The sequence below is a fragment of the Paramisgurnus dabryanus genome, chromosome 17, assembly GCF_030506205.2.
Source record: "Paramisgurnus dabryanus chromosome 17, PD_genome_1.1, whole genome shotgun sequence".
NCBI lineage: Eukaryota > Metazoa > Chordata > Actinopteri > Cypriniformes > Cobitidae > Paramisgurnus > Paramisgurnus dabryanus.
This window is the reverse complement of record NC_133353.1, coordinates 15013024-15022099: the sequence shown is the minus strand read 5'-3', so window position 1 is coordinate 15022099 and position 9076 is coordinate 15013024. Positions and strand designations below refer to the sequence as shown.

At 38.3% G+C, this 9076-nt stretch overlaps 1 long non-coding RNA gene across 1 annotated transcript; it reads right to left on the bottom strand.

The window, feature by feature from the left end:
- Window positions 1-5184: 5184 nt before the first annotated feature.
- LOC135760285 (uncharacterized) lies at window positions 5185-5915 on the bottom strand. Its single transcript, XR_010537353.2, has 3 exons — window positions 5790-5915; window positions 5618-5704; window positions 5185-5507 (listed from the first exon to the last, which is right to left on the bottom strand). It is a non-coding gene; the product is annotated as an uncharacterized lncRNA (long non-coding RNA).
- Between the last annotated feature and the right edge of the window lie 3161 nt (window positions 5916-9076).

Sequence of the window (9076 nt, the reverse complement as noted above, 5' to 3'; positions counted from 1 at the left end):
GAAGTGAAAGAGTGTTGTTTTGTGAGGCTAGAGTAGCAGTGAGGATCAGCAGTTGTAAGCTAGATAATTTTGCTTTGGAAGGAAGCCACCCCAATGTGACAGTGTGGGTGTGGGGAAATCATAGGGCTAGGGACCTAGAACCTTATGTGAAAAAGCCATATTCCATTGAATGGGAAGAAGGAGAGAAAGGCTGGATGGAGAACAGGGAGCTAGGTTGGTATCTAATTCCATAAGAAATGACTTAGACAGGTATACAGCAGAAGCAAATAATTTTACAGGACAGCAGCACAAAGGAGCAGGTAATTGTATTGTTTAACCAATTGCTAAAAGATAAGCTAGTTATCCCGAGAGATGAGAGGGAGTAGGGTTGAAATATGTAGATGATATTTTGACAGCACACAACAACAGAGAGGGGTTTGATAAATTAACAGACAGTTTTGAACAGTGGATAAAAAGTATCAAAATAAAAGCTGATATTGGCTAAAACCAGTGTACAATACCTAAAAAGAGTAATCTTTGAAGGGCAAAATTTAATTTGTGACAAACACCACAGAACCATGCTTGACTATCCATGTCAAAACACAGTGAAGCAAATGATGGCATTAATGGGAGCCACAGGGTGTTGTAGTTCATACCAGAGTTATTACCAGAATATGCCAGTAGGGTCAAGTAATTTAGGGAATTAAAATGTAAGGACATGGGAAAAAATCTGACAGATGTTGTTATATTGTAGAGAAGACACACCGCAGGTTTGTATGACAGAAGGCATTGAAGAGATGAAACTGAGAGCAGATTTGGGTTACGAAGGGGATCCTGGTTACAAGCATTTGTTTGTTGCTATAAAAATTAGATAGGTCAGAGTTGCATGTGATACAGTGTGATCCTGGGAGATCCAGTGACTGACAGATTTAAAGTTTTGAGGTGTAAGAGGATGAGACATGGGCACATGTCTGCCCAGTGTGCAGAGTTAATGGTTTTAATTGAAGCATGTGAAATTGGATAAGGTATGGAAATCAATGTAAATACTGATATGTGGTGAAAATGGGTTTAAGAGAAGTAATGGCCACCCAGTTAAACATCTTACAGAGATTACACAACTATTTGAGGCAATACAAAAACCAGCTAAAGTAATTGTAATTAAGTGTGCTGCACACACAAAAGGAGATTCATTTATTGACAAAGGAAATGAAAAAGCGGATGAGGAAGCAAAATTAGGAGCAGCAAAACCAGAGCGAGCTGGAACCATGTCCATGGTAGTGACAAGGTCAGGTAAAAACAATGAAAGTGAACAGGTGAGCATTTCCGCAGACGTAACTGTAGATGAAATCAGAGACATGCAAAATGCAGCGTAACAAATTGAAAAGATGGAGTGGCAAAGCAGAGGTGTTGTCAATGTAAAAGGTTTGTGGAGAACAGACCATCAACAATTAGTAATTCCATCTAGAATGGAGAAAATGGTAATGATGAACGCGCATGGTAGTGAACATTGCGCAAGGGGGGAGATGATAGATAAGATTTTAAGACAACAGGGTTTCTGGTTTATCAATATGCAAAACAAAATTAGCGAATTTTTGTCAGAGTGTGACATATATATGAAAAGAAATGTCAAACCAGCAGTACATCCAATGTGTCTGTTTCCAAGTGTGGAAGGACCATTTGTGCATTTAGTGATGAATTTTGTAGATATGATCCACCCAATTAAGGAGAAAATGTGTTTTTTAGAGATGGACAGAAGCTTATCCAGTGTGAACGCAGAGTGCGCAAGCAGTGGCTGGAGCACTTAAGAGGGAAGTGGTCCCAAGATTTGGGCTTCCCAAGGTATTGCAGGCAGATAATGGACCAGGATTTCAGGCCAACCTGTTGAGAAAAGCACTTGCTAGGGTAGGAATAACCCAAAAATTTGGATCAGTAGATCATCCACAGTCTCAAGGGGCGGTTGAGAGGTGTAATGGCATACTTAAAATCAAAAATAGCCAAAATCTGTGCACAGACTAAACTAAATTGGGTTCAGGCCTTACCAATAGCGCTCATGGCCATAAGATCTAGTACTAACAACGAAACGCGTTTATCCCCTCATGAAATGGTCACAGGGAGACCAATGTTCAAAGCTAATCAAAATGAAGTGAATTTGGAGCATGAGGAGGATCTAAAAAATAAAATTAATGAATATATTGCTGAACTAATGAGAAACCATGAAGCTATTTTACAGATTGAAAGCAGGCCCAGAGAGACACCTGGTGACGAAGAAACTGCAAAACCTTTTCCTGTAGAAACCTGGGTGTAGATCAAAGTTTACTAGCGTAAGTGGGATGAACCCAGACGAGAAGCCCCGTATGAGGTCACAGAAGCTAGCCCAACATCTGTTAAGGTAAAATGTTCCAAATTGTGGTATAATACTCATTGCTTCCAGGTACCAGAGAAGACGACCGCCGGCGACTGTCTCCATGTCATTATGTTGAAATAACCATATGATAAATAAACACTGTAACCGTATTTTTTAGATAGTGATGTGATGAACCATAGAAACTGGATTTGGAGATCATAATGAATGGGTAATGTATGATCAAAGCATTTAAGGATATGGAGGATGAAGATTGCATGAATGTTGTTTATTTGTTTCTAATAAAGAAAATGTTTCTCCCACCAAATATACAGGCCTATAAGAATAATTATACATGTTTTAAGATAACCATTTCACAGATGGGTGGTGCCAAAGAGAAATTGATGTTACAAATGACAAAGAGGAATACAAAGCAAACTGGTTTGTAGGCCAGACCACAGAAAGGGCAGACGTATGGTGAATGTGTGTTGACATGAATTTAAGGCCAAGTTTGAGAGTAAATTGGAAGGGAACCTGTACCCTTGTACAATTAATAATGCCATTTCAAATGTTTTCAATACCTGATTTTGGGAGCCTACATGATAAAATAAGTGTTAAGAGTATTAACAGACAGAAAAGAAATCTGCCTGGTGGATCTTATGATAATATGTGTATATAGAATGTACAGTATATAGATGCCATAGGGGTTCCAAGGGGGGTGCCAGATGAATACAAAGTGAGAAATCAGATTGTTGCAAGTTTTGAGTCAATTCTTTTCTGGTGGTCAACCCTCAATAAAAATGTGGATTGGATTAATTAATTGTATTACGTTAAGGGGATAACAGAACAAATGGGACTAACGTCACTGATGGCACAACAAAACAGGCTGGCATTAGATATGTGGTTGGCTGAAAAGGGGGGTGTTTAAAAAATTATAGATAATGGATGCTGAAAATTTATTTCTGATAATACTGCCCCTGATGGGAGCATTATAAGGGCATTAGAAGGTTTGACCGCCTTGTCAAATGAATTGGCTGAGAACGCTGGAATAGATGACCCATTTACAAAAATGATGGAAAAGTGGTTTGGAGAGTGAAGTACACTGATAACTTCTTTACTGATGTCAACTGCTGTAGCTGTTGCTATCCTTGCATTGTGTGGTTGTTGTTGCATACCATGTATCAGGGGTTTGATTGAGAAAACTATCGACAAAGGAATGGGTAAGATAATGTACCAACGGGTACAAATTAATGAGGACGACGAGGGAGATACATTTGAGGACAACATCCATGTGTGATGGGAAACCAACGAGGCTCTAGTACCCTCCTCCCTCACACGGCCCTCTACGCGTGCAAAGCGCATGGGTTGAAGACCGTCGAAAGCTGGAAGATGCACCCTACACATATACATATAGAATTCATGTTTCTTAGAAAGACTCTGTGTGGACTGCCCACCAGAGCAAAACACTCTCATGTGAGAATCATTATGTTACTGTTCATGTTAAAAAGGACATAGGGTGTCACCTATACTAATGCATTTATTCTTTTTTATTAACATTTATAATTTTTTGCGTTTGTTATCATTTATTAACAAGGTATTTTCTTTTGCATTTATTATTTTTATTACAAGTTATAATCTTTTATTAGTAATGCAAGTTGCAAACCTGAAGTGTGTGTAAAATAGGGAAAGGGATGGTTTTAAGCATCACTGTCCACGGTGTGATGACAGTGTAACAAGCCTGGTAAGTGACTGATGGTCCAGGAATCTCCTGGGGGTGGAGGTAAAACATCCACCTAGCACGGCTTACCAGAAAGTGAAAAGAATTTTTTGAAAACATGATATGCTTGCTTTAGATTTAAAATTGAATGTTATGTTATTTTTTTTATATGTTGTTAATCATTACTTCTTTTTTTACAGGTTGTTAATTATCATTTAAAGGATAACCAGTGTGAAGTGACTGTTGAAACTAGAAAAGTGACTGAGGGTCTGGCCCGAACTGTCAGGGGTATTTTATTCTTTGATTCTTTCTTTAAAGTACCTAGCCCGGCTTCTCTGGTATCATCAGTCGTATTTGCAGGGTGGTTATCGAAAACATTTAGTTTCCGAAGGGGGGATATATGGTAGAGAAATTTTGAGTGTTTTATCTTAAGCTTAGTATAAATGTTTTATATAAAGCATACTTTTAATGTGTTATATTGTTGAGGTCTAAATGAATTAAGTTGTCTCTCTGTTGCTTGCCATGACAGTGTTTTTCCACAGCTAGGCCTGGAGGAGATAAGGGTGTCCTTGGTAAGGATAGCGAAATAGTTGTATGATGTGTTAGAGAACAAAGACACTGAGTTTTACCACCCATGGGAGGATTTATGTACCAGCTTGGAATGTTATAGAGATAAAGCCACAGCATCACCAAGTTGTCATGAGTTATGAGAAGGAGCTAAGGGGCCTAAAGGCAGGAGTCTGCTGAGCATTGGGATAGTACAGAGTGAAAGAAAGGCAGGGCTACTGGACCACTATATAATATACTGAAAAACTCAGAACGGGGTCATTGTCATAGTCATTGTGATCATCATTTTACCAATGCAGGTGTATACACCCTATGACCAGTATTGTGTTTCAAGCTGTCTGACACAATTCTTTAATAAAATACTTTGAAGAGAATTTTACATCTCAACCGTCTCTGATTCTCCTGAAAAAATCCACGACACACTAAAGTATTATTATAGTAACAAAGTACCCAAAAGAACAAAAGATGTAACTTTAAAGAAAATATAGTAGTCAGTCAAAAGTTTATTTATTACAAATATACATTTAAATGTTAAACAATATACAAATAAACATACTTTAGTAACCATGTTGTGCTCGTCTTTCAAAAATTGTTCAATTCACTTCTTACAGCTATCTATTCAGATAAATGGCATATCAAAGCTTTGTCAGCTGATGCTATCTAAGATGACACTTTAGGGTTATCATCCTGTCGTGTGTTGTTCTCCAGATACGCTTGGAGCTTCCTGATCTGATCGGTCACAATTTTGGCTTTCGACGACCCCTGCACTGAAGATGGCATGCAATCACGTCCTCCTTTGAAGGTCTCTCAAACTGTGATGCCAGGTCCATTGGAATCGGGGTTTCCTTCAGCTTATCTTCAAATACCTCAGCAAACACAAGCCTGATCACATCATCCACATAACTGTACAAATATTGCAGTCAATAAATCTTTTGTTTTGATAATTTATTTCCCTGCTTCATACATTAAGTTTTTAATTATGAATGTATTTGAAATAAAACATTACTGCTTACAGTATGTCACTTGTGTGTTTTGGGAACATAGCCTTGTACTTTCCCTCTCCTGCTTTTGTTACGGCTTGGTGACATTGTAATGGATGGCTGCAATATAAATAAGCAATACATTTATTTTAAAAGTAAATACTACCGTACTTTATTTAACACAGTTACTAAAATACTTAAATACCTGCACAGCATTCCAATAAATGGGAAAGTCACATTTTTTGCTGCAAATCTGAAATCTCAGGCTACGGACGGCAAAGGCATCCACTGATGATGGTGATGGAAACATTGTGAAACGATGCTACTGCCTCGGTTCCTATGATTATGCAGAGAAAAAAACTTTGTCATCATCAGTTATACATCTAAGACTGGTAGTGGTTTCACTAGCTAAATACATCATATCTGTTACACACCTTTGCTCCTCATATGCCAGTCTGACTCCTTGTACTGTGTGTAATGATGTTGCATGTTTGCATACAGTGTAGAAGGATGTGTCCTGCTGTGAATCTAGGATATAGACAAATAAAACAAACATGTAATCAGTCAAAAAGACATATTATAACGATAGAGTACAACGATTATAAATCGTTAGACTATTCATTAAAACGTTAATGTATTACATGGCCCAACATTAGCAACACACATTACATGTTTACTTCGTTTCAAAATCTAAGAAAGCTTCAAGTAAATACAACAGTAAAATACATATAACGTTAAACAAATCATCTGTACTTAGAGTTTCTTGACTTGAGTTTGATCATGAGAACAAACTTTACCGGTAACAGTTTAGCTGGAGCAGCTTTAGCAAGTTTGTAAACACGTCTAAATAAACATCGATAAAAACGATAGTCTGCATCAGTGGCGAAGCTACGGGTGGGCCTGGCCGGGCCTGGGCCCGCCCACTTTGAGTTGTGGCCCATCCAATCAGAAGGCCATTTTCCAGACAAATGTGTAAATAATTTAACAAAAATAAATAATAGTACTACGAATAGACGTCTTATCACACTATAATTTCATATATGTAATACAATTATAAATATAATTAAAATATAAGTGCAAGTTTGCATGTTCAAGCAGTTTCGCAGTTTTCTTTTACCCTATTGGTGCACACGCTTGTCAACATGAAACGTTGAATATGATTCGTCAGTCATTGTTAGTTCCGCCTACGCGCGATTGAACTGAATTTGAAAACAGCGAGTCGCAAATCATCAAGTTTAACAACCTTTCCACGATGACATCTGCTTATGCCTGTTTACTTTTGGAGACGGAGACTATTACATCACTCATGGAAATGTTGGATTACTGAGGACATCTTTTCAAACGTCAACAAAATGAAACGAGCACGTATTACGTTGATAATGACTTCATGCTGTGTTGAAAGACCTATAACGTTACGCTCATCGATGATAAATGCTCGTCTGAGAAATGTATTTCTGCTTTTCTTTGCGCGAAGGGACATTATGATCATATTGGACTTTGTTATTATGAACCAGAAGCCCCGTCTCAGACTACAGGACATGTAATGGTGAGTTTAGACATTTTCTTAATGTTTATAGTGGTGTCATTATTATTTACAGTTTATAGTCAGGAGTATTACTCCAATCAACTATTTAGGGGGCTGTATGATTTAATGTTGTTGGAATATTTACACTTAAATGACAAAACATGCAATTTTGTATTGCGCCATGTTGTTTGATGGCCATTGTCTCATTAAATAACAATCTTTCGAACGAGTTCTTTAGTAAAATCACTATCTGTTGAATCTGTCGTAGCCTATGACGCTTTCACGTCATGCATTTTGCTGAGGAGGAATGACATATTGTTCGGATCTACGTTCACGCAACGTAAATAACGTAAAAACTAATTCCGTTACTAATTCAGTTTATATTGAGTTCTGTGTTTTCAAGTGGATTAATAATTTGGTGGGGCACTGCTCATAGACTGTATAAAACAGGCACAGCCCCACCTGCCCATATACTGTAGACAAGCTGGTTGGTTATTTAAGTTGTTTTATAAATTTCCCCTTGAAACATTGTGCTGCCTGCATGGCATTAAGGTAACTTGGCTTAGGTAGCGTGCACCAAAGCTTTTAAACCCGGCTGAAAACGCCTGGAGGACGCCAAATGCCAGCTGTTTTTTCAGCCAAGCGCTTTGGTTGCTGTGATACTTGAGCTGTGAGCCGGTTGGTTGTTGTGATATTAGTCCCGCCCTTTCACCCACTGTGATTGGACGGCTGTGTGAGAACTTACATTGACAAGCTAAGCTTTTCATCCAGAGTTGAATATTTTTAGACCACAGCATGGAAAAAATGGACAGCTGCTGGCTGTTTTGAAAAAAGCCGCACTTACATTGGGGAAAAAAATATACGCCGGCCATGGGCGTAAACACTCCCAATTTATGTACATTCTATGCTTTGCCCACCCAGTTTTATAAAGGCCCACCCACTTGAACATTTCTGGCTTCGCCACTGGTCTGCATAATTCAACATACACGTGTGTAAATATGGTACGTTGTTTATGAAATACATTATTACAACACAACACAATTAGCTTGCAAGCTTAGCTCTAGCTCTACACATAGATATATATCTGAGCTCTACACATAATGTTAAGCTCCGGTTACTGGTAACGTAACTTACAGTAAAGGCAAATAATAAACATGAATACTTACAGCCTGTGATCCAGAAGTGCACAGTAATCCAACTTTCAGCAGGAGACGTCGCGCAGCTTCGGTTCATGAGCAGCAGTTATTGTGAAAACTCTGTGAGCAACTTCTGACTGATTTTTCCGGAACCGTATTAAACATGATGTCCTCTGTGTAAGTCCATAAAGTGCTATTTTGCCATTGCATCTAAAGAGACAGCGTCTACTCGAGAGATTTAATCGCTTAAACAATGAAACAAGAGTTTGCAAACAGAGTCAAAGCAGGGACTCCCAACCTCCGCCATTTTAGCTCTCTTCTGACTCAGCGCTCTCCACCCCCGTCTTTGAGGGCGTACCCAAGCAAAGCAGAGAGGGCTGAACTATGATAATGTTGGTCTTATCTACGTCACCAATCCCAGGAAGTAAACTGTTGCCTACAATCCGAGTGTTTTTTGTAGTCCTTGAACGTTAGAGACGATAACTCGCGTCATCGTTTTTCCTTATGGTATGTACTTTTTGAATATCGTTAGCATGTACTAATACAAACTTACACACAAAAGGATGTTTAAAAACGTGTATCTCATAATAGGAGCTCTTTAAATAATGATGTTAAAAATTGATCTAATTGTGGTCACTGAAGCTTAAAGAGGTAATATTTTTAGTGCAGTCTTTCCACTGTTACCGGTGCAGAGGGGGACAAATAAGCACGCTAATGCTTTAGTGCTTCTAATTTAAAGTGATACAATTTGATTAATATTTACATGTAATTCATGCAGTTTTAGTTTTCATACTGTCAATGTTACTGCTGTAAGGTTTCATAAAACTTGAA